Raw genomic sequence first — 26,640 nt, forward strand, 5'->3', positions numbered from 1 at the left:
AAAAAAGTTAACACAATGAACTGTTAACATGTGAACTATTATTAATACTAAAGGTATCAGCATTGTTAGATGGGAGAGATGCATGGGTCAGTTCCAAGGTATTTCTGACTGCGATTAATCTTTGCAGCTTTGGAAGAATGTAACTGTTACCACTACCAGCATGCTAAATCCTCTCTCTCAGCAAATAAAATCTCAAAAATCACAGAAAAAGCTATCTACCTTTAAAGAATGGAAATCACAGAAGTGACTCTCTCTTTGTGCCCAACAGCTGTTACCAGAAGCAGTGAAGTTTCTCCATCCTTCCTAAGTAAGGACAGCAGACTTCCCATCGCAGGCCGTAAGAATACGAACCTGGAGACCAAAAATGGGATGATCACAGTCCGGCATGTCACAGCATTGGCTAATGAATACCTCAAAGTTACTTGATTGTAGATTGTCTTTCTGTTTATGCTGCAAATTAACTGTTACCCAGATGTTCCTGTATACTAGACTATTCCCTTTCATTACTTAGTCTCCACCAAATATTTGCTCTAGAAATCTGGGTTAACTGTGAATAGGTGCAGACTTCTTTCATATACATATTATGATAACCTGTTAAAATGAATGGGTAAATCAACAGTTCATGAGAGATGGCAGGAACATACAGCAATGAAACATACAACTGGAAAATCCATGATACACATATTCTGTTTATCAAGGCAGATGTTTAAACATTACAGTCAAAGTAATCAGTAGAAAGTAGTAGAAACTAATTTTATTTGTAGTATGGCAGTGAAAACAGACTGATGAAAAATTGATAAATTGATGAAAACTTAATCTAATTAAAGTGAAAAATGTAGAAAAGGTTCCCCTATTTTCAGAACTGAAAATACTTATTTTGTGTTTGAAATCGTCCTTGATTTATCATATAATTGATTTAAATTCATTACTTAAATGTAGGTGAATTCAAAGGAACTTGATCATACTTCAAATCTCTGTAAATCAGGAGGCTATTTCAGGTGCCTAACATTTTGAATATCAGGACTTTTTGTTCCTGATGAAAAAACTCTTTTTCTATGTTTTTGCCCTCCATCCTCTGAAAGAAAGGCACAATTTCAACACCTCAGTAGCGCTAGCAGCTGTCTTTTGCCCATACCTCACCCTTGACCAATGGAGAAGAGGCTGAGAAAAATGCTAATTGTTGCTTTTGGTCAAGGAGTGATCAAGGAGAGCAACGTGGATGCTACTAATGTAAGATGAAAAAAAGGGCAATGAAAATACAAAGACAAAACATATGTTTGATACAACGAATCACCAAAAGAAGAAAATGAAGTTCTTCAGGACTGAGTCATTTATGACTTTGCTCTGTTTTTGTCTACCTCTCTAAAAACAATGTGCCAACTCATTTTCAAGTCTCTCTTTTTAATGATGCACTGCACAGACAAGTGATAATAGATAAAGGTTACATTTACCACAGAGAAACTCCCATATTTGAAAGTAATATGATTTAGTATTTGTACCTGAGGACAGAGCTAGATCAACAGGGATGAATTAATTGGAGATGCAAGTAAATACCAAACAAAAGAAAGGAAAAGCGAAAAATTGAAGAGTAAAAGGAATGAGAAAAAGGGGAGAGAAATCAAAAAGGAAGGAAATGAGATGTTCCAGCAGTCAGATTGTACCTGTCACAAGGAAAACTGAAAAGAAAAAGGTAGTACTCAAACAAACTTATGAACATCTTTGAGGGAACAGGACTAACACAACTGACTCTATTAATGAATATTAACTAAAAATTAAATGAAATTTATCAAAAATAAATTAAAATTAATTAAAAATTAAATTGACACACAATCTGATAAACTCAAAAATCTGTATTTTCTTTAGTTCCATGTATGACTCCAGAGAAATGCAGATGTTGCTTAGAGCTCAGGAAGGTGTAGGCATCAGCTACGCATTCCCTCATCCTGTTATTTTGTATACTAGAAAGCCCAGCTTCCATCCAAATAGGTGGTGGTGGGGAAACACCTGTAATGGAAAAGTATTGTCTTAATTTGTAGAGAACTTGAACAGTCACCGTAAAGATGTAAATTGCACTGAATATTTTTATAGGACATTAATTCAACTGATCAGTGAAAATTTCAGTGTTAATACTCTTAATTGCAGAGAAATAAAGTCAGAAGAGCTCAGACAATTCTAGGTGTAGACACGCTTCAGTAAGAAGGTCCCACGAGTAAGGAGTCTATAGCGAGCGTATACACAGCCCAGTGATGAGAGACTGCCCCTGAGCCCATTGAAAGGAGGAGCATCCCCACACAGACATTTTGACATTTTAAGAGAGCGGAACAAAGGCTGTAATGTGAATGTGGGTGTTAAAAAAAAAAAAAAGAAAGAAAGAAAAGAAAAAAGGCAGTGGGAATTTACCTCAGCCTACTTCAAATTGTTCATTTGGGCTGATGAAATACTGTGTTACAGCTTTTGGCTACGAGTTGATAAAGTGATGCCCTTTCCGTGGGCTGGAGCTAAAGATAATTCTCTGAACTGAAACTTCGTTTTTATTTTATGACAAAAATGGAAAGAAACACATGGAAAATGGAAAATTTCCCATAACTTTGTTACAATGAGAAGCTAATTTCACCAAAAACGTGATATTTTTTCCAAAAATGTCTCAATCTGTGAATCTCTAGCCTATCTGCTTTTCATTTAAAATATTGTTATGATATGGGGCCTGAATTATTGTCATTCCATAGAGAAACTATAAATTCAACCTCTTCTGTCTGTCTGTCTGTCTCTCTCTCTCTCTTTTTTTTTTTTTTTTTTTTTTTTTTGGAAAAGAAACACTGCTGAGCCTGGAGGCAATTTCAAAAGATTAAAGTCAGACATTTTTAGCATGTTAATACTGCACCACAGATCAAGTCAACACAATGCTCAATGTTTTCTAACAGGAATAAAAAAATGCCCAGATTTTCCCAAACATTTTAAGGCTGCATTTCCTAAAGTTGTCCTAAAATAATCTGCCACCATAAAAGTATAATGGCAGGCACTTTTCATAAAAAGCAACAGCAATCTGAACAGCACTGCCATACCAGCTGGCTTTACACACATTAACAAAGAACGACTGATTTTGTCATAAGCAGGTGAACTGAATTTGCTCAGGTTGGTTATTCTGTCTCTGCTGTGTTCTGCTAATTACCAAGTGGTTCAATAAGCTACCGATCTAATGAATCTCAGTTTCCTACAAATCTCTGTCTCAGGAGCAAGCTCCCATAGGGATTCTCTGCTTCCTATTTAATGGGCCTTTGTCTGATCCACAACATTTGTGGAAAACCAACATCTTTGACTTTTGTGTCAATTGTGGTTGAAATTTGCCAATAGATTTAGGAGGTGTCAGCTGAGCATGAACTTCTTGTGACGTGCTCATGCACTGAAAAACATTTTTTTGGGTAACAGGCCAAAAATAGGCAGTGCAGTTCCATCAGCCACTATTCTTTGCATCCAGCCATCCAAGATGGAGATGACATGCATTTGACATGAAGAAATGAGATCTTTTGAGTGGGACACTCAAAATCTCAACAACAGTCACCAAAAAGCAAGCTAAATATAATGTCAGCAACCTTACCATGGTCATCATCTGAAAGAAGTTCTCTCCACTTTGGACAGGGAAAGCAGAACAAATATTTTACACAATTCAAATAATTAACAGAAGTTGTGTGGCTTTTTGATTAGCTCAACCTTGCGGTTTCCGAGACATGTCCCAGTTAGACCAGACAACTTGGGATACATAATACAGATTCTCTCAATTCCTACTGTTCTATGACTACAGCAAAAAGATTCAAAGAAAGAGGGAAAAAAACAGTACTGACAGGATAATTTTGCAAACATGCAAGTCTGAAAAATTTGGTCTGAATGTTCATAAATTCGTCTTCACCAGACAAGTAAGAAAGACACCGTATTGGGCAATAAAAAGAACATGAGACAAAGCAACAGCTTTTCTGTGACAGGACTCCATAATTCATGTAAATCAAAGAATAATATCCAGTAATACAAGGACACACTAGCATTATAGATGTTCCCATGCAAAAGTGATAGCAGCTTGAGAATAAAGACAATTAGTTTTAACTACTATCGAGACAAAATTTATTGCAGAATTTACCATTTAACCATTAACCATTTTGTTAGAGGTATTAATTTTAGCAGTGGTGTAATTGCCTTGGAAATAACCTTGATAATAGGTTTTGTGACTTTTTTAAATTTAAAAGTGAGAGTCAGTCTGCAAGGTAAATACTGATGAAAAAACCTTCTGCTAACTTTAATACATCATGCTTTTGTATAAAGATGAGGGGCCAACAGAACAGGCAGGGCCACTGGAAATCCCCTTTATATAGCAAAATACATGATGGACTGAGATGAGTGTAAATAGGAATGAGGTCTCAAGTAATTTTTCTGAGCACTGAAAGCTAAAATTAAAAATTGCTAGCTTACTAATACAGTGGCAGAGCTGGTAGATTACTTAATAGTGATTTGAAAGCTGTAATTAGCAGTGAAACTCACAAAAGTACAATGCAATTTTAACTGATCTGTTAGGTTACAACCAAAAATGAAAGCAAAAAAAAAAAAAATGCATACAAATTTGGCAAAGGTAGTGGTGTTGGGTGAGGATGGTGTTATTAGATAGTGTTGTTGAGTGAGGCAAATTCTGCCAAATAAGATGTAGAAGATCTGGCTGAATTATTCTAATTTCCCCCTTTTTTTGCCTTCAGCAACAATTAGTCTATGAGATCTCAATAAGAAGAGCCTAACAGCTCTTACGACCATGCTTCACTCTTCTCCGTAATAGCCTGTCAAACCATGAACAGGGTAGACTTTCTGCAGTTGGACTAAGCCTTTGATTTCTTTTTCGTCATGGCATAATTTGTTGTTCTTCATTTTTTGTGCAACTGTTAAGTTTTGCCTACCTTTTTTTTTGGTCAGCAATTAAGAGTGATGGGTACAGAAGCTCCATGATCTCACCCAGTAAATTTCATCCTCCTTTTCTTTGCTGTATTCATATGACATGTTCCTAGACAATTCAGCCCAGATCCACACAGCTGTTTGAACATCTCACCCAAATGAACTTGAACAGGAGGAAGATGCACAAATGCCTTTTGTCTAATGAAGGAACTATCTACCAGTCTTTCAATGTTTGTACATGGCTGGTGTGGGTTTCCTGGGACTCATATGCCATGAATGGAGTCTGGTATCATAGTCTAAATAATAATGATTTAATTTGCACTGAGAATAGCTGATCCAGAGATAGTCATTCTATCCTCACAATCCTAAAGCTGATAAAGATTTTAAGCAACACAAGGGATACCTTTCTTTTAGTTTAATTTGAATTAGCTTGTTAAGATTGAATTTGGAAGAATGTGTTGCTCTTTCAATTGCTGCAGATTTACAATGAGCAGCTCCTCATGGTCTATACATCAATTTCAGCCTTTTCATGATCATCCTTAGAGGATTTTGAGTCAGTAGACTTAGAATTTGGTCTAGTGATTGTGGTTCATCTTTACAGTTATAACTTGGCCTTCAAAGCTGCTGGTGAAACTTCTGGCAGCTGTCTAGAATGACAAAATTTCTCCTATTTTTTTTTTGCTGCATCTCCAGTGCCATTCACTGAGCTGCAAACTATTCTTTTCCATTTCAGTAATCTGACTCTGGGTGGCTTCTGTTTAAATGATTTAAACAAAATACTCAGGATCTTTTAAAAATATCTTGGCTGTCTTAGCTTTATCCATTCTCACTGTACCACCTACCTAACTTTCTATGCCTTATACCAAAGCCAAACACAGTTTCAATGCTCTAGCTCCAATTACTGATTCCTATTTGAACACAGGCATATACTCCCTTTCTTCTGCGATAGTGTAATTACAAGATCAGCACAAGTAAATAAAAAGCTGCATACTCTACTTCCCTTTGTTCATGGACCCATTTTTATCTCTGTTGCACATTGCATATTTTGAATTTAAGTCATTTAACTCATACTCACTACAGCTTTTTCTTCATCTTTTCTAACTTCCTACTCCTCCATCCTTACTGGAGGGTGAGATAACCCATTTGCCATTTATGTGACTTCTCTTCATGTTTGCGACTATCTGGATGCTTGTACTTCTCACAGGCATTTTTCAGTATTTTCACATGCTCCTAGGGAGTTCTGTGCATTCTCTCTATTCTGTTTTCCTTCTCTAGGGTCAGGCCATCTTCAGTTAATAGGTTTTCACCTGTCTCTGAAGTATGACCCCATTAAAATTCTGTTTTTAACATGTCATCTTCATCTACAAATGCACAGTGTCATGAGCAGCAGCTGGGCTTCCCATTCATCTTTTGTGTTTAGTAAGCCTTGAGTCCTCTCGCTAAAGTTTTTAGTTTGAATGGAAGTGTTTTCAAATGGCTCAGGCATTTCAAATAAGTTGGAGACTTATGATCATCAAGTATGATTTGTCCATTGGATTCTCATTCTCTTTCTTTCTGTCCCATCTATATTTGAAAGCATTCAACCTTTTAAGTTGCTGGCCATCTGTCTCCTTCAGGTCCTGCAGACATCAGCATCATGCAGTTCCTTCCATCTGGCTACGCTTTCAGAAATGTTTCCATTTCAAAGTCTACTGGAGATATTTTTCTAACACTGACTGTATTTGCCATTTTAGTTTCCCTTTGACACCTTGCCTCGTACCCAGACACTACATCAGAACAATTCTTTAATTTAACTTCCCAAAATCTAAAGAATTGCTTGGCTCCCCAATGTACTTCCTCTCGTTTAGACTGTGTACACACACTGAAGAGAGTAGGTCTCTCTTAGAACACTGTTTATGATAATTATAGCAGCAACTCCAACCAAAATACGGCCTCATTACATTAGGCGCCATACAAACACAGTAAAATGACAGCCCTTGTTCTCAAGTGGATTCCATCTACATTCTGCTTTGGAGATCACTGACATGTCACCTACCAATAGAAGTCAACATAAAAACGTCAGAAAGAGGACCAATATGGGAACCTTTTACATTACAAAGAAGGTGACTAAACTATAGCACATTTGCATAGTAAATTGCTTATTTAATGGGCACATAATCACCTGGCATTTCTAGCCACCATTTAATCTCTTCATTTAGGCACAAAATAACACCATTAAGTATTTATTTTTGCTGCACTCTTCCTGTTATGTCCAAGCCTAAGAATATCAGAAAAACACCATGGTAGATTTAATTACTGTGAATGGATAATGTTCAGTTTTTAATGACATCCACTGGGTTTCTCTCATCAACGGTTCAGAAGGGGAAAAATAATGACTCTGCTTTGACTTTTGCTTTGTCCCTCAAAATTTCCTACCTCCTGACATAAGATATGAAGCAATGCCTTTGCACTTCATCAAAGTTTAACATATTCAATAAAACACTGTGAAGGCATTCAATTTCTCATTTTCTTAACTTTTCTTTCATCTCTATTGTAAAACACTTTTCCCCATCTTTGGAACGCTCTCCTATTCTAAAAACACTGGAAATGAATCTCTTTTACTCTTTGCAGAATTCTTTCAATAAATTAAGGGGGAACATGTAGGAGGTTGAAATGAAAAACTGATTCTCCTTTTATGATCTCAATAAAGTAACCTACTGATAGAAGGAAAAATCACACATTGACAAATCACAGTGTAATACAATAAATCTCCTCTACCTTATGAGCTTCAGTGTCATATCAACAGGTTGAAAGTCAACAAAAGCCATAAAGCTCAGGTTAGAAGTTTAGAAGGGGAGGGGAAAGGAGGAGGGAGAGCAATCTGTCAAGTGGCCCAGTTTCTTTCACAGACAAAAGCAGAAACACCTAAAACAGCACACAGCCTGGGTGGGCAACTATATGGCACTCAGGGAAAAGCAGCTAATTTGGTACCCAAATGCAGACTCTCAAAATCCATGAGGCACTCTTTTTTTCTGGCATCTACTGTACATAACTCCTTATGTTTTATTACTGGATACTTTGTAAAATTCAAACACTTCAACAACTGTAAAGGTACCGCAGTGCACGTACTGTATTATGTGAACACATTTGCTTGCTTTCCACATTAACTCCACTTCTCTGAATGTCTCAAAAGGACCATTACCTTAATATTTCCCTAAAGGCTTAATTTTTAAGGGTTTGGGTGGGGGGCAGTCAGGAATGAGAGGAAGGGAGAGAAAGTCTCTCAACCACCCCATACTTCACAATAAAATTAAAGACAAGGGACACTGTGCTGAAGGACTAAGCAACAATAAAAGCCTTTTCACACTAGCGACGTAAGCATGGGAGGTCTGTGTACAGGTTCCCGAGGATCTGAATGAAAGAGGGCCTCTCCAGCCTTGAAATAGGAGGAGGATGTCTCTGTGGAGGATGCAGCTGTGCACTGCAAATACCTGACATCCACTGGACACCTAGCTACACTAGCAAGGCTTACTGAACACTAGCATCAGCATTTTCAGTGACCAGAGAGAATAATGCAGAGAGGAAGGAAGGATCATCAATACCTCCTCTATGAGGTCAGGAAATACCTCTGCTCTTACATCCTCATGCCTCAGTTTTTGCTATAAATGCTGTTGGTAGTGGGACGATTAAATGAACTTAAGCCAACAGTTAGGGAAATGAAATTAATATTTTTCGTGAAACTTTTCCACATAATGATTGTGGTAGTGAAATAAATATACCTCAGTGGGATGACATTTGTACTGACTAATGACAGGCAACATATAGTCAACTGAGTGTGAAACAGATGCTGTTCAGAAAATTTAAATGTCCCTTAGATACTGTCTCAAAATGTAGTTGTGATATCCATCATCATCATACTGTTAGATAATGTAATAATATATGTACAGTAGTGCAATAATGCTATTGGATTATGCCTCAATCCCTAAATCATTTACATTTACCAACTGTTCACCGTAAAGTTTGTCCTGAAACTGGATTGCGATCCTGGTGTACAGAGTAGTTATAAACTTTTAACATGTAATATGATATTTTCTACATCATCAGTTGACTGCACATACCTTGGCTAAAGTTATGGCTTGACTGAAAATCTGAATGCTTTTCAGTGATACCACAATACTGCAAAAACTGTCACCCCTGCATATCTTTAAACATACCACAAAATAAAAAGAGAAATGCCATTATACAAAGAGCCATTTGCAGCTGGGAAAGAAAAGAAATTGGCTTCTGATGTCCAAGTAACTTGTGGGTCCTACATCTCATTTCACTTGCTCTTTATTATTTAGTGAAGGTTTAACTCTCTCTAGTTCTTTGGATATGCTCCTACTTTACATTCCTCGGAGCAAAAGCAGTTAAGGCCCATCAGGTTACTACATTCTTATTATGTACTCATGGATTTTAGTGTTCTTGCTTTTCAGCCATAAGGCTTTATTTATTTAAATGTGTCATTCACCCTTTGGTGCATTTATTACAAGGCTGACATTTTACATATTTTTTCCATCAGAATCCAAACACCAGAAGCATTAACTTTTATTGAAGCCTTTATAACCATTTATCTGTGTTAGAAGTTTTCAAGGCTACTTACCATTTAGATTCAGGGTTGGCTTGTATAATGTTACTTCATTTTCCTCTCAGAAATCAAATGTGTTACCCAAGGTGCAACAGAAAAGCCTCCCCAAAAGGCAGCAACACTGTTTTGTAACTCAGAAAGCGGAAAGGAAAAGACTGTATTGGTCCAAGGTTTTTTCTTTATAGCTTTCTGAGCCAGGAGAGAAAATTCTGATTTCTGTCAGAGTGGAAAGAACCAAGAAATCCTTCTCACCCCATTCTAATCTGCCCAAGAAGACCTCTCTGTTCTGCCACTCCATGCAGTAGGAGTAAAAGATAAGTCAAAGAGGAGGGTTTGGAAGTAAGTAGGAGGCAGACAAGGAGACAAAAAGGGAGGGACTGACTTTGTTTGCTTTTTAAGTTGTCCAGCTCTATGATTCCTGCAAGATCATCTCAGGAGAAAGCTTATAAAAGAATTACAGAATAATGGAGGTCAGAAGGGACCTCTGGAGATCATCTAATCCAACTTCTCTGCTCAAGCAGGGTCACCTGCGGCAGGCTGCCCAGGACCCCGTCCAGACAGCTTTTGAGTATCTCCAAGGATGGAGACCTTTCAGGGAAACCTGTTCCAGTGCTCTGTCACCCCTACAGTAAAGAAGTTTTTCCTCATGTTCAGATTGAACTTCCTGTGTTTCAGTTTGTGCCCCTTGCCTCTTGTCCGGTCACTGGGCACCACTGAGAAGAGTCTGGCCCCAGCCTTTTCACACCCTCCGTTCAGATATTCATAAACACTGATAAGATGCCCCCGCTCACTCAGTCCTGTCTTCTTAAAAAGAAAGACTAAAACAAGAATTGGGAGGGATAGACAGGTACCGGGGAGGAATAATAATTATAATGGCAAACCAAAGTCCAGTTCCTCAGGAAATGTACATAGCAAAGGCGTTATTTAGGACTGGACATTGATAAGATTATAATGGAATTGATCATAAGTGGAAAATTTGAATTCCTCAGAGTTATAGGAGAGAATATTTTAAAACTGCAACCCAGCCAAGCCACACTGTAAGTACAGAATATCACAATATCCCTAGGACAGAGTAAATCATAGGAAAAAACCTCAAGCATAATACATGCACAGAAAGTTCAAGCAGTTTTGATAAAGCTAGTGGGTTTCTTTAGTAACCTTTTTTTTTTTTAAAGCTAAGCATTAATGAACTCTGTTTACCATTTCTATTTAATTTACTGAATTTAGCATTTGCAAATCTAACACAAACACTGCACAGCAAAAAAACACAATCAAAACTATAGCCAGACTGACTTGGGTGAAACATGTAGTTCTGTGAGCAGCAGACCAATAGAAAATTCACTGGTTTTCTATGGACCTGAGTTTTATAGTTGATTATGAGCTACAACTGAAGTTCTCCCCTTGGCTTATGCATTCTCCTTTCTCATTTTCATGACCAAAACATACCTTCTTAGAGTGAGACAGGAAAATTAATCTAAAATTAGATAAAATGGTACTAAAACTATCTAAAATTATGACTAACTGCAATGATCATCTAAGGCATACTTGCTAATTTCCAGAATACTCTGACCGAAATATAAAACCAATACAGTAGGTGCCCCTACTTTAATTAGTTCATAGATTATTAAAGGTCTGCAGGTAATCCAATGTAATTTCATCCAGGCCTCTCAGATACGTGTGAACAGTTTCCATGACCACTGGACCTCCTCTTTACACTGCACAGGCATAATGACCTGAAGATCATTCAGCCACCCTGTAAGCATCAAGGGGCTGCTAACGCTTTATCCAATCCTAAAAATATTTGGCAAAAATGATGAGATAAGTGTGCCTTTTAATGATAAAGCTAGGGCCTAAAACACTGCTCATACAAAAGAAACAGGTGGAAGATTTTGCATCAGTGTGACTTGAGCAAAGTGGGTCCATTTTGAGAAGAAATCTATTGCAAGTGTTCAGTTGTAGAAAGATTGACTAGGATGCTCAAGGACAGAAAATCATCAATAATAAACCACTAAAGAGGACTTTTAAAAATCACTATTAGTCCTTCAAAGCATGTTTGGCACATGCAATGGAAGTTTCAGCACTGCAGCTTACATGCGTGCCATGAGAAAGGGACCAAGATGCACAACAGAGAGCAGCTCCTCAACATGAAAATAAAGCAGGCAAATTTTGAACTTAACAAAAATAAAGAGTGAGAGTATCAAACAAGTCGATCATATACCAGTTTTCAAGGAAAAGACTAGAGAGAATATGAGAATAAACTATGAAAGAGAGTTTTACAGGTTTTCACATCTAACACTGTCAGGTTGGTCAGGTACCAGGGCCAAAGTCTTCGCCTGTCTCCTAAGAATATGCAAACTATTCCGGTAGCATTGGATAGCGTTGTACATAAAAGGAACTGAATCTTTAATATCCAGGCCCCAGGAAATGAAAATTCCGTGAAGAATACATTGAGAATACAAATAACCATAGACCAAGCATGACTGAAAACAAATAAGACATCCAATGAGCAGTTGTGATTCATGTGGGCCACCAGCAAGGGAAAATGAAAAGGTAAAGGTAAATTACTGACTGGACATTGAGAAAAGTAATGATCTCTACCTTCTCCATCTCAGTCTAGACTAATTAATGGCTCAATTAGCCAGCTCTGGGAATGTGAGAAATGTAGGTTTAACTTTCTTAGGCCAAAGAGGTATCTGAACTTAGGTTTCTCATTTCCTGTTAATGTGCTAGCTCCTGAGAATTGCAAGAAAATACGTACGAATGCCATCACCTTGTTCTTCCTTTCCTTGCTCTGCAATTTTTTATTGTTGTTTTTCAAAGAAGCCATATATATTCTGAAAGGGACTGAGTCTGTAACACCTTTTTTCTTTGCATTTGTTTTGTGTCTTCCTACCAAAGTAGACACCTGCTACAACTTTTGTGGAGGAACGCTTCATTTTGAGTCCTGATTTATGTGGGAGATTACACTGTGCTGCTTAGACTAGAAGCAGATTCCACCTTAGGCACCCAGGGAATTTTTGAGAACATCACAGAGGTGTCTGCAGGATCAGTACGATTTGAGGACAGCTGGATAGGTGCTGGATTACAGTTTTGCGTCTAGGCTTCTCAACTCTTCCTCAGTAATTCTTTACCATTAATATCCTTTATTGAATCTATTCCTTGATTTTCAGTGTTTCAAGATATTTTTGAGAAAGAAAGTTTTGCAACTGGTTCTTTAAACAAATCTTATTAGAAAAATTTCAATGTGCCACCAATGGTGTTACCTATGTGATGTCTAAGACTCACTTGGGATTTCTGACTGGGTTTCTATACTGTTTCACCTTGAAAATAAGTACTACTACAGCTTCCTGTTAGAGTAGATTATGTGGCAGGCCATATTCTGAAAAATATAATGGTAAATCCATACTTAGAATGGTGTAAGAGACAGCCTAAAAAAAGACAGAATATACCCCGCTCTCAAATAAATGCTTGAACTACGGAGAAGAAAACAAAAATTCTATTTAACATGGAACATTAATATGTTAGTACTGAAACGCCTGCATGAAGGAAAAAGACAAAAAGGCAAGTCTCCAACAGAGTTATCTCAGGTGGCACTAAATGCTTTTAGAGAGGTGTAAATCTCACTTTTTTCATTCTCTAGTCTCCCTGGAATTTACCACTAGAACCTTAGGTAGATCTTGATTTAAAGGGAGTTTGTTATGTGCTTCAGATTAAAAATGAAAACATATGCCTGCCTTAACCAGGCATGTACGGTGCAAGGCTTTGATTTTGATCTGATTATCACTTACACATTTGTATATTAGGAGTACCTGCCAGTTCCATTTAAGTCACTGGAATTATGCTCTGACTAAGCCAATGTAATTGAAGAGCTCACTATTAGTCATAAATACAGAAAAGAAGGCAAGAGGAAAACAGGCAGATACTGAACACTGGAAATCAGGCTGAGCATGAAGTTCAAATTCTTGATCCTCTAGAGAGAATCTAACCCTTGTGTAGGGTCACAGCTCCTCACATGTTTACACCTTAATAAAGTGGGGATGAGTTGGGCAGAAGAAAGTAACAGAGTCTTTTTATTTTGTGGCCTATGACAGTAGCTAAAGGTTGAGTGATGTATTTTAAGGGACAGAATGAGGATTTTCCTTTCTATAATACCGCACATTTTCACTGTGATCCTGAGGGTATGGTTTACACCTTAAAAGCATACAAATAAGAGAGACATTTTTGTAGGCTCTGAAAGAGCTATGCCTGAATAATAGAAGGAGCAAACTAACTTTTTTTCCTGTTGCCTCTTTTTATTGCGACCTTGGGGTCACCACAATTCTTCCTCTAATAATAGAAAATTCAGCTGTAAGCAGATGGTGTTGTTTCATCTTTTTGGTCCTTCTGGGCATACCGTAATGATAACACAGTGAATGTTTATCTCAGCTAATCTTTATCTCATTGTTTTAGTGGTAAAGTACACTTGACTTATTGGATTCTATACTTTTCATTAAAACTTATTTTACTGTTATCTGCTTTATCTGAGTGACTAGAGCTAGAAAAGGACATAAGCTTTTAATTAGAGAACTCTCGATAAAATAATTAACAAATAGTAAACTGCAAGCAATAACCATATTTCTCAAAGTATCTACAATAAAATCATTCTGCAGCTATTTGTAATGAGCTAAATAGTTTGTAGAGGAGAAATAAAAAGGGAGTTAATTTTATTAAGTGCTTCATTTTCCATCTTGGTGACACATTTTCATCTCAGTAAGTTAAATGTCCAAAAAGGCACAAGGACCAGAGTCTTGCCTTTGTAGCTCAGGAAGTAAAATCCTAGACAGATCCAGATCAGTGATCAATAAATGGAAGATTCTCCTAAAATATGAGACATCCCAGCTTCAAACATTTTCCACGTCAAAATGAAGAGGGAAACAACGGTCACAGAGAGTTCTCCGAAGCTCTCTGCTTCAGGGCCATCGTCTCCAAACAAAGTTAGAGCTTCACTGGGCCAGCATAATTTAGGACACTGATATTAGTTCCCCATACCAACAACAGGCTCCTTGTGTTGCACCCACTTCTTTCCAGCCCACCCATGTTTCAATCCGCTTGTCTTTATTTGCATGCCATGTGTTTCTGGCAATGACGAGTTCCCCTGCAAGGAGGGGGAATCTCTTTTACTTTCTCTATGCCTTTATACCACAAAGTTCACTTTTTTTGGTCTATATACTCATCAGCTTTTGAGTCACATACAGTTAAAGAATGGAGGAGTGAAGTCCTGAGGGCAGGACATGAAAAGCTCTGCAGTAGCAAGTAACAGAGTTTGAAATGTGTCTCTACTGTTCTTACTCACCTGAGTATGCATGTCAGCTCTCTCACTTCTGACCAACAACTCAGGGACTGAAATAATGACACTGCTCATTCTGAATGCCATCACTGCAACAGAGTGGGAAAAGAAGTGACTTTGTTTACTTCTATAGGCCTTGCATCCTGCTTTAAGTTTCTCTTACTTCCTTCCATTCATGAGCAGTCATACACTAGCCCAGGGTAAACACCAAAAGGCATATTTATTCTTTTATATCAGTATTGTCAGCAGCTACTCTTCTGGCAGTTGTCACAAAGCAAACTTCAGAAGAAAGATCGCCTAGACCTTGAATAATACATATTTAACTATCCCCTCATTCGCACACATTAGAAGATGTGACATTGCACCTTATCCTTAATCAAAGTTCACTGAGCTATAATTCAGAGGGAAATATTCTGGCTAAAATCACCTGAAAGCATATGAAGCACTACAGCAGAAGAGAAACTGGCCTTTTCTATTTGTAGGTACATTGGACTATTTTTATTCTTGCATCCCAAGCTTATAGTTTAGGCACCATTTTTCTTTCTCTTATCCTTTATAAAGTTCTCCTACTTATAGTCCGGAAAGCAATTGCTCTAAATGGCAGGTCATATATTAGCATATTAGAAAATCCTTTAGAAACTCCACCATGCACTCTTTCACTAAAAGCTTTACAAATGTTTCTCCTTTTCTAACTTTCATTTAAATGCACAGGAAACAAAACAAGACACAGCTCCATGGGTTTGTAACAGTTTTTTAAGCAGTCTATTGCTAAGTGCGTTCTTAGATATTTAATATGTTAATCGCTTCAGAGAGAGGTCTTTCAGATACCCACTTGTAGACTATTCCTCCAGGTGAGATCAGGGAGACCGTGTTGTTTTGATCTTCAAATTCCATCTCCAACCTCATTTTTTGCAGCCTCACAATATAATTAGTAATGATTATATGGCTCTCCCACTGTTAAGCATCCTGTATGGTGGTGCATGTCTCTTTGCCATTCCTTCAGCTTACGATGTGATTTTTTTTTCCACTGCCAATCAAACATATCTCACTTAAATGTCATTTCATAATATAGATTCCCAAATTAAATGAATAAAATTTGTCAATATTTTCAAATCCCTTAATCTGATTAGCACTTTAACCGTATGTTCTTATTAGTATGCATTTACTCCCTATGCTAGAGATTTACAAAACAGATTTACAAGTCTGGCCCACTCATTTGTGTATTTCTAATATACAGTGAAGATTAACAATGCAGGGAACATATTTATATCCCTAAATTTATACATATTATGATAATTAATATCTGCTGCTATACAGCTACTGATGATCATAATATATGCTATTTTTAACTGCAAATACCACACCTGAAATCTGATGGTTTTGTCATAGAGCAGAGTTATAGGACCTCACATCAGTGAGATCCCCAAAGATTATCAAAAGACTTTTAAACTTTAAAAATGCCAGATTTTATCAGAATATGAACTAGAACAGTTAACTTCTTAGGCAGGGAAAGTTCAAAGGGAGTAGGAAAGACAGAATAGATATAAAAGGTGGCTACAGAGCTCCTTTTTTCACCATCCTTGAAGGCAGGTCATACCAAACCACTCTTGGTTTTGGTAATCTCAAATATTTTCTGAGTGGTAGCGTGCTCTGCTCTGTTCCCCCAGCCCCTGAGACATTGCTGTCATCAGTACTGTGGCCTGCTGTGTCCTGCCCTTCATTGCACTTCCCAGCTCTGCACTTGGCCCGCAGGCTCTCCACTCCCCAAGAAAGCAGCAATCTCTCCCTTTCCTGCCAGACAGGTCCTCTCAATTCCTTCATTCTATTTAAACAAAATATAAAAATGAGAAACAACCCAATCAAACATAGCAGGTTACCACAGAAAGGAACCGGTGGGCCCCCAATGTGTGGCTCAGGGTGAAGGTGCGCTACTCAGAATTCAGGTAGCCAGGCAGTCGCGGTACCAGGTACTCCCTGTGGTGCTGGGGCCTTTCCAAGGAGCTCATTTTCGGAGCTCATTTTCAGAGCACCTGTACAAAGACAGCTTGCATAGGTATGTCTGAGTTAGCTTTGGATTTGTACCATGCCAACACAGTTACACTGTTTTCCCTTCCCATGAAGACATGCTGCTGCAGCAGCATGTAGGTGATTACTCCATGTTTAGCACCTTTTGCTGTTGCACACGCATATAATAGCATTTCCTGATAGGTTGCACGCTTCTTTCCTTGGGCCACATCTTCACCACCAGGCACCTGATCTACTCACTTCTCCACCACCATCAGTGGATGGATAAATGTCTTTTTGCATGTATATGAAGTCACACCTCAGATAATGCTCAGCTCTTTAAAAGTAAGTTATGCAGAGGCAATGGAACTTCATTTAGCTGCACAAATATGGTAACCTAAAGCTGGCTTCGTTACATTTCCTCAGGCTTCAGCTGCAGCGATGCTGCACTCAGGGCACCTCAAATAGGCAGGCAAATCTCTCTTTTCAGAGGTTCCTGGATAGGATTTTTTACAAAAATTTCTTTAGTAGAGCAAAGCTGCTGCACCGGAGAGAAAGCTAATGAACAAGTCACCTCTGCAGAGGTGTAGCACTCCTAGGGCATTTCTTCTGAGGGACCGAGGTGGAAAAGCAGAACTGTGCATGACAGAGTGGGAACCCCAGGGAAAGCTGCAGGCAGAGGGCTAGGAGGGGGCTGCATGGCAGCATCAGAACAAGGACACCTCTGCTGACCTACCTGCAAAAGAGAGCTTCCTTTGCACCACTACCGTTTCAGAAATGTTGGGTTTTGTGTGTTATGTAAAAAGGCATAATTTATTGTGAAAGAATGGACTTAATCCAGTGGTCATTTAAATGGCTATGAAGCTGGCCAGAGCTTGGCAAGGGGACAATTATATACTAAATAGAGGCAGTCCAGCACAAATACTGCATCTCAGTACACATGATCTCAGGGGTTACCTTTTAGGGTCTGAAAATAATCTTGATTTCTTACAGTGGACTGTTCCTCATGCCCAGCTCTAAAAGGCCTCAACTTTTCTGCATGACATGGTCACTTCATTATATTTTATATGGATAGATGAATAGATGGAGCTATCCGTTCTTTACATGACTCCAAGACAAACTAAAATATTAATCCTAGGAATAAGCACATCTGTCCTCATTTAGTCTTAGCTGGTCTTGTATTCATTTATCAAAAAGAATTAAGATAATCATCAGCAGTCACTAACTCATTTTACTACTAAAAATCCAATCTGTTCAACAAGGATTAAGCCATAACAATTAATTTGATAATCAATGATCCTTCTTTTCCCTCCCTGGAAGTATCAGTATCATTATTATTTTTGGAGATTATTTTCACCATTTTTGGACTCAGCATTTTACTATAGAATATTAATTTCTCATGCCTAAAACAAATGTGACCATATCTGATAATATAGTAAGACTCAAGGCTGAGGATTCCTGTGCATAGTGCTCTTGGCATATTTTGTGACGGGAGAGTAGTGTCATCTGTCAAAGGACACAGAATTGTAACTACCAACCATACAAACCTTAGGCACAGTCATCAATATTATCTCTGTGGCACTGTGAATGCTTGAACACCATTTCCTTAATTAAAAGCAAAACAAAAAGCAGAGAGAGAGACAGATGCTGATAAACCAGACCTTCTGCACACTTAGCTACTCAAGAAGAAAATGTCTGAGGCCCTTTCAAGCAATCTTTTCTCTCTAAGTGGGTTATCTTGGTCAAGGCTGGATTCCTATAACAATACGGAGCATAAGTCCACTGCAGCGGCTCTTGCTGACATATGCAAATATTCTGCTGCTCCCCGAGCTGACACCCTGCTCTGGCAGCGAAAAGACATGGACACAGGCAGAATTCGTATGATTGCTGTAAGAATGGGCCTTCAGGGTTTAATGCTTCTTTACCAAAGCAGTGCAAGTCAGTGTAAATGCAAAGGTGTTGCATGCAACATGGCATCGTTGTTCACACCCACAGCAATATATGGACTACAACATAATATTTCAATAGAAAAATATTATCTTTGACAGCAATATGCCAGGTAAATGAAGACAGAATACATGTACACTCAGATGACCCTCCAACCTATTCTACTGGAAGTTACAAACCTTACTTTCTGCCTCATGCTCCTTCTCACCTCCAGTGTGCTAACACTCTCAGCTGGGACAGAAAGGAACATATGAGTAGCTTATGAAGATGTGGAGATGAGGAGCGGTTACTTTATCTAGCTTGCACTGTTTACATGAAAGCCTACATTATGTGACCAAATACAGAGGAAGTCATTATTAGCACCGCAACATTTCAAAAAAACCCAGCAGCAAGTCACACTGCTCAGAAAGCCAGTAACAACCATCTAGCTTGGGGGAGAAGAAAAAAGGAGGCTGGTCACAGCTCAGGAAACTTAAATTCTATTTACCTGATTGACTGTCCATGGATTTTTCATAGGACCTGCCAAGAAGAGTTTTGTCCTCTTCCTAGAGATCTGGAAGTAACTGGAAGAAATGATACAGACATGCTTAGGCCATATCTGAAAAAGGACTTTCCTTTCCTCCCCAATCTCAAAAACATTTGACTTCTTCATAGAAAATTTTCAAAATGATAGTTTATCCTGCACTGTATGGGAAACATAGTTAGACATGTTAAATAATTAGCTCCCTAGAAGGTGGGATTAAACACGAGCCTGAATTTCCTGCAGGTAAATCTTTAAAATCAGAGTACTTAAAGCACTCCAATCACCTGTTAAATTAGGATTAAAAATATTTCCTACTACTTAATAAGTAAATTCAAGAAGAACTGGTAGTCCAAACAAAGCCTAGAGTAGCATAGTTGCTTACTGTGGGGTGGGTTCCTGTGTAAGCAAACATTTTCAAGGATTACTACTCATGCTCGGTTGAAAGGAAAAGGAATGTTTTCTTCCTAAATATATAAATCAATGCCTCGTTCATGAACTGCTGGTTGAATGGCAGTGTTCAAGAGAATGAAGAGAGCAAGCAGACCTGGGGAAGCACTTCCCACAGCTTTTTCATCACTCATACTAAATTCTTGTCTGAAATTTTACATAACTTGTAATGTTCTACTTTGAATCCAAATACAAATTTTGCACCTGACTCTATACTCTGTTGAATGAGCTGATCTGAGAGGACAAATCTATATTACACCTTGAGGTACTAAACTCTTTGTAACTTACCCATCGCTCCAAAGAAAGCCCCCTATTTTTCACCAGTGATGTTTCAAAATTTCACCAAAAGCACTGGGTATTCCAAGGGATATTTTCCTATTCTATAGGACTGAAATATTTGCCCAAATAGCTGTTCTGGATTCCTAACTGGATAAACTTCTCCTTAATATTTCGCAATGCTCAATTATATATGAATAGCAAAACAAGTGCAGATTGTCAAGTGATGTCAGAAGATCTATTTGAGACACTTTTTCTCGGTCTTATTTTGCAATAGCTGTTGATTGACTTTTAACCAAAAAAAAAAAATCAACTGGTTAGTGTATTTGGTAAAACATGCAACTTGCTGACTTTTTTTCCTCTCCAAAATCAGTTGGTTTCTTGCACTTCTAAGATGTGTCCACTTGCTCCTGCCCACACAAAAAGCTCACAAAATTCTTCTGAGCTGTAATATTTCTTTAAAGAAATTAAAGGTCTACTTAAACTGTTAACTTTTATGTTTCATCAAGAGTTACAGCAGACATCAAAGTTAAAAGTCCTTTATGTTATCCCTAGAGTTTCAATGGGACAAATTAGCTTTTCTATAATTAAATTTAATATGACAAAATGAAGCTTGTCAATCCACATTACCACAATGAATTTTGTTAACAGTGGCTCTCCAAATGAGGAAACACACCACGCCATAAAAACAAAAAATAAAATTTTCTTATAGCTATAATGATGGTAATAGCTTATGTTTTAGATCTTTTTGTGAAAGAGGACAGTAAAATTGGACAGCTCGTCCAACCTCAAAAGTCACAGCATTTATGCTTTTTATTGATTTAAGGTTTAAATACAATAAAATGAAACAAGTATACTAAAAATTAATATAAGATAATGAAAACAGGAGCCAACACATTAATTATGACTAAATCTATCAGACAAGTTGGACTTCTTAGAAATGATAGTGTTGAGTTACATTATTAGGAAAGTAAAAGGTATAAAGCTGCTATGTAAATCCTAACACAGGGGATAGATGGCGTAAGAAAACTGATAAGTTTTATCTCTCAGGTTTTTTTTTTTACCAGTAGTGACGTTATGAATTAGGGTCTTGGAGCAGGCAATGCTTTCAGCCTCTGGAAACTTGTAAGATAAAGAGTTCTTGCCCTATGAAAAACTTATTTCTTCATTACATTTCAGAGTCTCCATGCTCCCTACCAGTGCTGTGCAGTCCCACAAGAACTTCTGGTGAAACTCCACGCCCCCAGCAACCCAGAGTGGCTTCGTCATTTATCTCAGGGCAGCTGAGATTACACTGTCTGTCTTCAGTTTGAGACTGCCCACAGCTCAGAACGCCAAGCGACGCTATCCCATACTCCTCTGCAAATAAATGAGATGGTCAGTAAGGGGAGCTGTTTTGCTACATTAAAGCCTGACTGGGCTTTGGCTTATAACACTTCTGGACGAAGCAAACAGAATGCCCCATTGACACCACTCACCTGTAAGGACATGAAAAAATGGAATAAATGGGCTGAAAGATATGGAAAACTTTGGTCTATTCTAACATGAAGAGGCTTGGGTAATTTCATAATCTCTGCTCTCCAGGTACAGCTGAGATATATTCTATATTGCCCCAGGGAGGTTTCTGAATTTATTGATCAGCAAATCTAATGCAACCCTTCTCAATGGTGCCATGGCCTTTCAGGTTGAGATTGACTTACTTTCTAGCATTTTCCTTTCCTGGTCAGATCTGTGACAAAGATAAGAACAACACTATTCTGACTTATACGTAACAATGTCAGTGATACTTAGACTCCAATACGCTCTTCGTCATATCCAAGGAAGTTCTCAGAGCCAACAGATACCTCTGCTGACTTTCCTATTAATAGGAATAACAGGTCAAAATAAAGATGAATTTCTAGGCTCTGCAGATATCTGATATGCACACAATTTTCTTTGGTAAATAATGAGATCTTCAAGTCCATGAAAGAGCAGGTATCTTCCACTGCATTCTTCAGTAGCAAAGTCATTTGCATCTCATTTGACTTTGAAGTTGTGTGCTGAATCCCTTCAGAAGGATATGACACTTACTAAAAATTAAATCCTTATCATCTCAGCTCTAGAGGGAAGGCAGAGTCCCTCCTACCCAACAGCTGAAGCTCACCTTATGAGTAATCCAGGGAACAAAATTTTCTTTACACAGAACGAGGATATAAATTCATCCCTGGGACTATGGAAAGCCTTATCTGTCATGATCAGCATGGCCTAGAACCATAAAAACAAAATAAATCCCAGACGTATTGACAAAAAACACCCAAAACAACAGAGCTATTTCCTCTCACCTGAGCATGGGATTTATCTCAGATGATGTTTAAAGGTTACATGTTTATTTTAAGTTAATTGTCTAGCCCCTTTCTGTAGACACTGGAACAGAGAGGCATCTCCAGATGGTTATTTATCCTACCTGTGAAGAATGTCTACTGGTGGTGGTATGGAAATAGTAGAGACTTTCCATTTACCATATGCATAGCCTAAGCAATTAAGTAGAGTAAACATTTAAATCATTAGATGGATACAGTGTGATGAATCATACTGTGAAGTAGTTGCAGTGATACCAAACTTTTTACAACCTTGATTCAAAGCACCGAAAGGGCACTGGTAAGGTGTATGCACTAAACTGCAAAAATAATCCACCTTGCAGAAGATCCTTTATTTATTTGTATAATGCTACTGGTTTCAGCAAGTGGTAAGCTAAGAAAACACTGATTGAATACCTGCTACAGCAACAGACTGAAAGTCAGTGGCAGAGTCAAAGAATGGCATCCTGCAATTCTGTTTTCCTCCTCCAGTGATCCAACCTCTAGGGCACACTCAGTAACTCTACTAGTTACCACTCGTCCTCACACATTTTTTTAAATCAGAAAATAGTAGCAAAGTCTTCTCCTCTAGCACATCCTATCTTAAATTATATAGGTGAAACAGAAAGGAAAATTAATGTGCAACTTTTGACCAGTAGATAAAGGATTTCCATCCCAATTATTCCATGTGTGATAGAGAAGAATTCCCTGTAAAGGCATTTTAAATGAAACCTTGAAAAGTTCTATTTCCCATTAGAGCAAGAAGTGGCCTTTCCACTCACGAAGATAAAAAGAACAAAACATAATGCACAGTACCACCTACAATCTGCTAATGAAATAATTTGGATTTCTTCTTTATTAAACTATCTAGTGGTGGTATAATACTATGCTTTAAACAACTTAAAAAAATCAATTAATTTGTCACGGGAAAGTAATGTGGCTGCCCTGTCACTGCTGCTATTGTTCCTGATAATAACTACTATTTATTTGTAGGCTCTCATGCTATTTCCAGAAGAGCTTTAATTAATTGCTGGAGTCTTTTTTGCAGCAAAGCTCTTCTTTCTTCATTTTTTTTTCCTTTTTAGAGAATGACTTTCAAATAACACTTTACTTCAATTGCAAATGAGTTCCAACTTACTGGACCTTTAAAGAATTCATAAATCTGAGTGCTGATCAGTCAGGTTTAACTTAAATCTATGCACTGAAGCGAGCTTTGCTACATGGTTTCAGGGCACTGAAGGACTCTTCTGTTGTACAGGTATTTGGCAAGGAACTGTATTCTTAGTGAGTGCTTTCTATAGCCCTACTATCCCCCCTTTTTTTTTTAACCATAGACTCAGTGACTCTAAATAACTCCAGAATGCCCCCCCCCCCAAAAAAAAAATAAAACTCCTAGTTGACTGTTAAACCAACAGGGTCATAATTTCAACAATGCTAAACCCTGCTTCTTACTTGATGCATAAAAAACACAGATACAGGTAAGCTTATGGAGTCAGGTATGTATCGAGCTGATTATGGGTAACAAAACACACTAGTTTTGCATTAAAAACTTCTGTTTGTTCACTGCAGGCACAAAACACGAGTTTATGGTTCAAGTAGCCAATTTCCCATAGCTGAATTTCCTGAAATATTTCATGGATGTCTTACCGTTAAAAGAGATGTTTGTGTCAGGAAACAAATATGAGTGAAAAATACTGCATGAGTGCCCAGAAGCTTCTATGTGCTGCTGCTGTGCTGACAGAGAAAGAAAATAAAACTGCATTAGGTCATTGCTCTCTCATAGCAAATATATATATACATATGTGTGTATATATATATACACACACATATACATATATATAGATATATATATACAAATGGATTCCAATCACATCTGACTAAAAGCACAGACCTTTCCCAGCTGCCACTGTACCAATGCCCCAAACTACCCCCAGTAGATTCTCCCAGTGTAGCAATCAGCCTATTAGGTAATTTCTAGAAGGCATCACGGGAAAAGCAAGCCATGAGAAGTTGCAAGTAGCTTCAAAGAAAGAGTTATTTTATTATTCAATATATCCCCATCCAGGTCAAGACAATGGAAATATAAATAGCTTTCAAGATGAATGGGATTTAAAACTCAGGCAATTTATTGTGGTAAATGTTTCTGGGTATGCTTTTAGTGATTTAAGACAATTAAACTTAACTTAGACTACTGTGAACACTACAGCACAGGAAAAAAAAGACTATTTGTATAGCTAATAGATTGGCTATAAATAATTGAAACTTAATTACGTTCACTTTCATTGTTATTGATACATTTGATTGGGAAACAAAGATGTAAAGAATTGCATCTTTGAGTGAGTCTGGCATAAGCCAATTGAATTCCAAGTCACACGATATGTTAGAAAGAGGACTATTTTACATAAAAAAAGAAAAAGCACTATATGAAACACATCTGTCAGACTCCTGACCACTCAGTATAGTACTACTTTCCAGGCTTCCCCAGCAAGCAGTAAGTCCTTGCTATGTCTCTCCATTATTTTACACACCTTCTTCCCAGAACTATGCTTAGAAAACATTTACTTAACAGCTTAACCCTTCAAGGATCATCTGAAAATTAGAGCATATTTTGTATTTCAAAACCACTACCTGATACTATCAGCCTCTTCTGCCAGAGGTTTTGGCTTTCTTCTCTCCGCTGGAGCTGATGGGCAAGGAGCTACAAAGTCACTCAGTTAGGAGGCTTCAGTGTCATACCAGAGCAAGTGCGTTCAGTTGTTAATGGCGCTGGTTTACTTCCTTAGATGTTGTCTGTTTATAGACATTAACCAGGAGATTTAATCCACATTAAAAGTTATCATGAAATACAGAGTTAATAAAATCAAATTAAATGTATAGCTCTATGAAAACCATTTGCTTGTTTACGTCACCCACTTTCGCCAAAGTAACTTTGCCAAAAATCATCTTATTATTACATGACATGGGCCAACAGTAGGAGGTATTTTCCAGTAGAACTACTTTCCAGTATGACACAAGCTAAATTGATAAACATACTACCTGTCAGTAGAATTGTCAGGTTCACTGGCTTTATTAGATTCATTGCAGTGGGGTGGGACTTTTTGCCAGATTCATTTTCTTTAATGTTGTTGAATAATTTAGTCTTGCTGAAGAGATTTTAGAGTATGAACCCAGTCAAAAATGCCAGGTTCTATTGCATTGACACAAAAATCTCCTTACCACACCAAAATCTCTCCTTATCCAACAGTCCACCTGGAAGGCTTCACCTGAAGCATAAGGAATTCACACTGAGGCCCCTAAGTAGCTGGCTTTTAGATCACGGATGCAATAGGGCTTTTTTTTAATAAATTGGCTAACTCTATACTGATTGCTCTCAATATTAGCCTTCCCAAATGAAAATGAATGTCTACATCATATGGTATTTAATAGAAGCAATTCCTTGTGCATGTCTACCTTTGTAATTGCTATCTTTTGATTTGTATAAGAGTTATGAATCCAATTAATAATGTTTCCAGGCTCTTCCAAAATATCAGCAGACCAAATGCTATCTGTCGTCTATACTTGCACTTCATGAATGAGAGGGAGGGAAGGGCAACATCTCTGCAATATAGTTGAAATGCAAAGAACTGCTGGTTTGTAAACCTAAGGTAAGCCTCCACATGTAGTGTATAGCAGAGCTGGGACAAGGTCAATTTTCATTTTCATTTTGGTTTCAGATCATTTGCACTGCGGAGGATATAACTTACTATGCTGTAGATCTATAATTTTCCTCTTCATTTCTTCTCCTTCTCTTGATTCACTGTCTTGGTAACTTTGGTCAATTTTTTTTCCCAGAGGTGATGGTGTAGATCTGTAGCTTTGCAAAATTATGGCAGCAATTTATATCACCCTAGTATTTAGTCCAATATGGTACAACCAATAACAAAAATTCTATGATCACTTTCTTAGGGATGTAAAAAGAGGGAGGGGGAATTTTCCTTGCTTCCTTTTTGTTTTGTTTCATCACCAAGTTTAGATTAGCACATTTGTCTTGGAAGAGCCTCTTTAATGTTATTTTAATACAACTTTTGTATGCAATTCTGACACTCAAATTATAGATAGCAAAAGCACTACTGAACAATAACTACTTTTTATTATGGCATCATTCAAATGCTTTAAATGGAACAAGAGAAGTGGAGGAAAACTTGTTTCCAGCATTATCACGCAATTTTTTTAGACTAAACAGTAGTGTAGGCACAATAACATAAAGAAG

The 26,640-nt window shown here is 37.7% G+C and overlaps 1 long non-coding RNA gene across 1 annotated transcript; it reads right to left on the minus strand.

Annotated features, from left to right (window-relative positions):
• Nucleotides 1-739: 739 nt before the first annotated feature.
• On the minus strand, nucleotides 740-26,232 carry LOC135327310 (uncharacterized). The gene is made up of 8 exons (XR_010387415.1): nucleotides 26,135-26,232; nucleotides 25,020-25,181; nucleotides 24,039-24,125; nucleotides 19,297-19,372; nucleotides 16,736-16,888; nucleotides 15,691-15,885; nucleotides 14,865-14,947; nucleotides 740-2,004 (listed from the first exon to the last, which is right to left on the minus strand). It is a non-coding gene; the product is annotated as an uncharacterized LOC135327310 (long non-coding RNA).
• Nucleotides 26,233-26,640: the final 408 nt, after the last annotated feature.

This window comes from Dromaius novaehollandiae, chromosome 2 (genome assembly GCF_036370855.1).
Source record: "Dromaius novaehollandiae isolate bDroNov1 chromosome 2, bDroNov1.hap1, whole genome shotgun sequence".
NCBI classification, from domain to species: Eukaryota; Metazoa; Chordata; class Aves; order Casuariiformes; family Dromaiidae; genus Dromaius; species Dromaius novaehollandiae.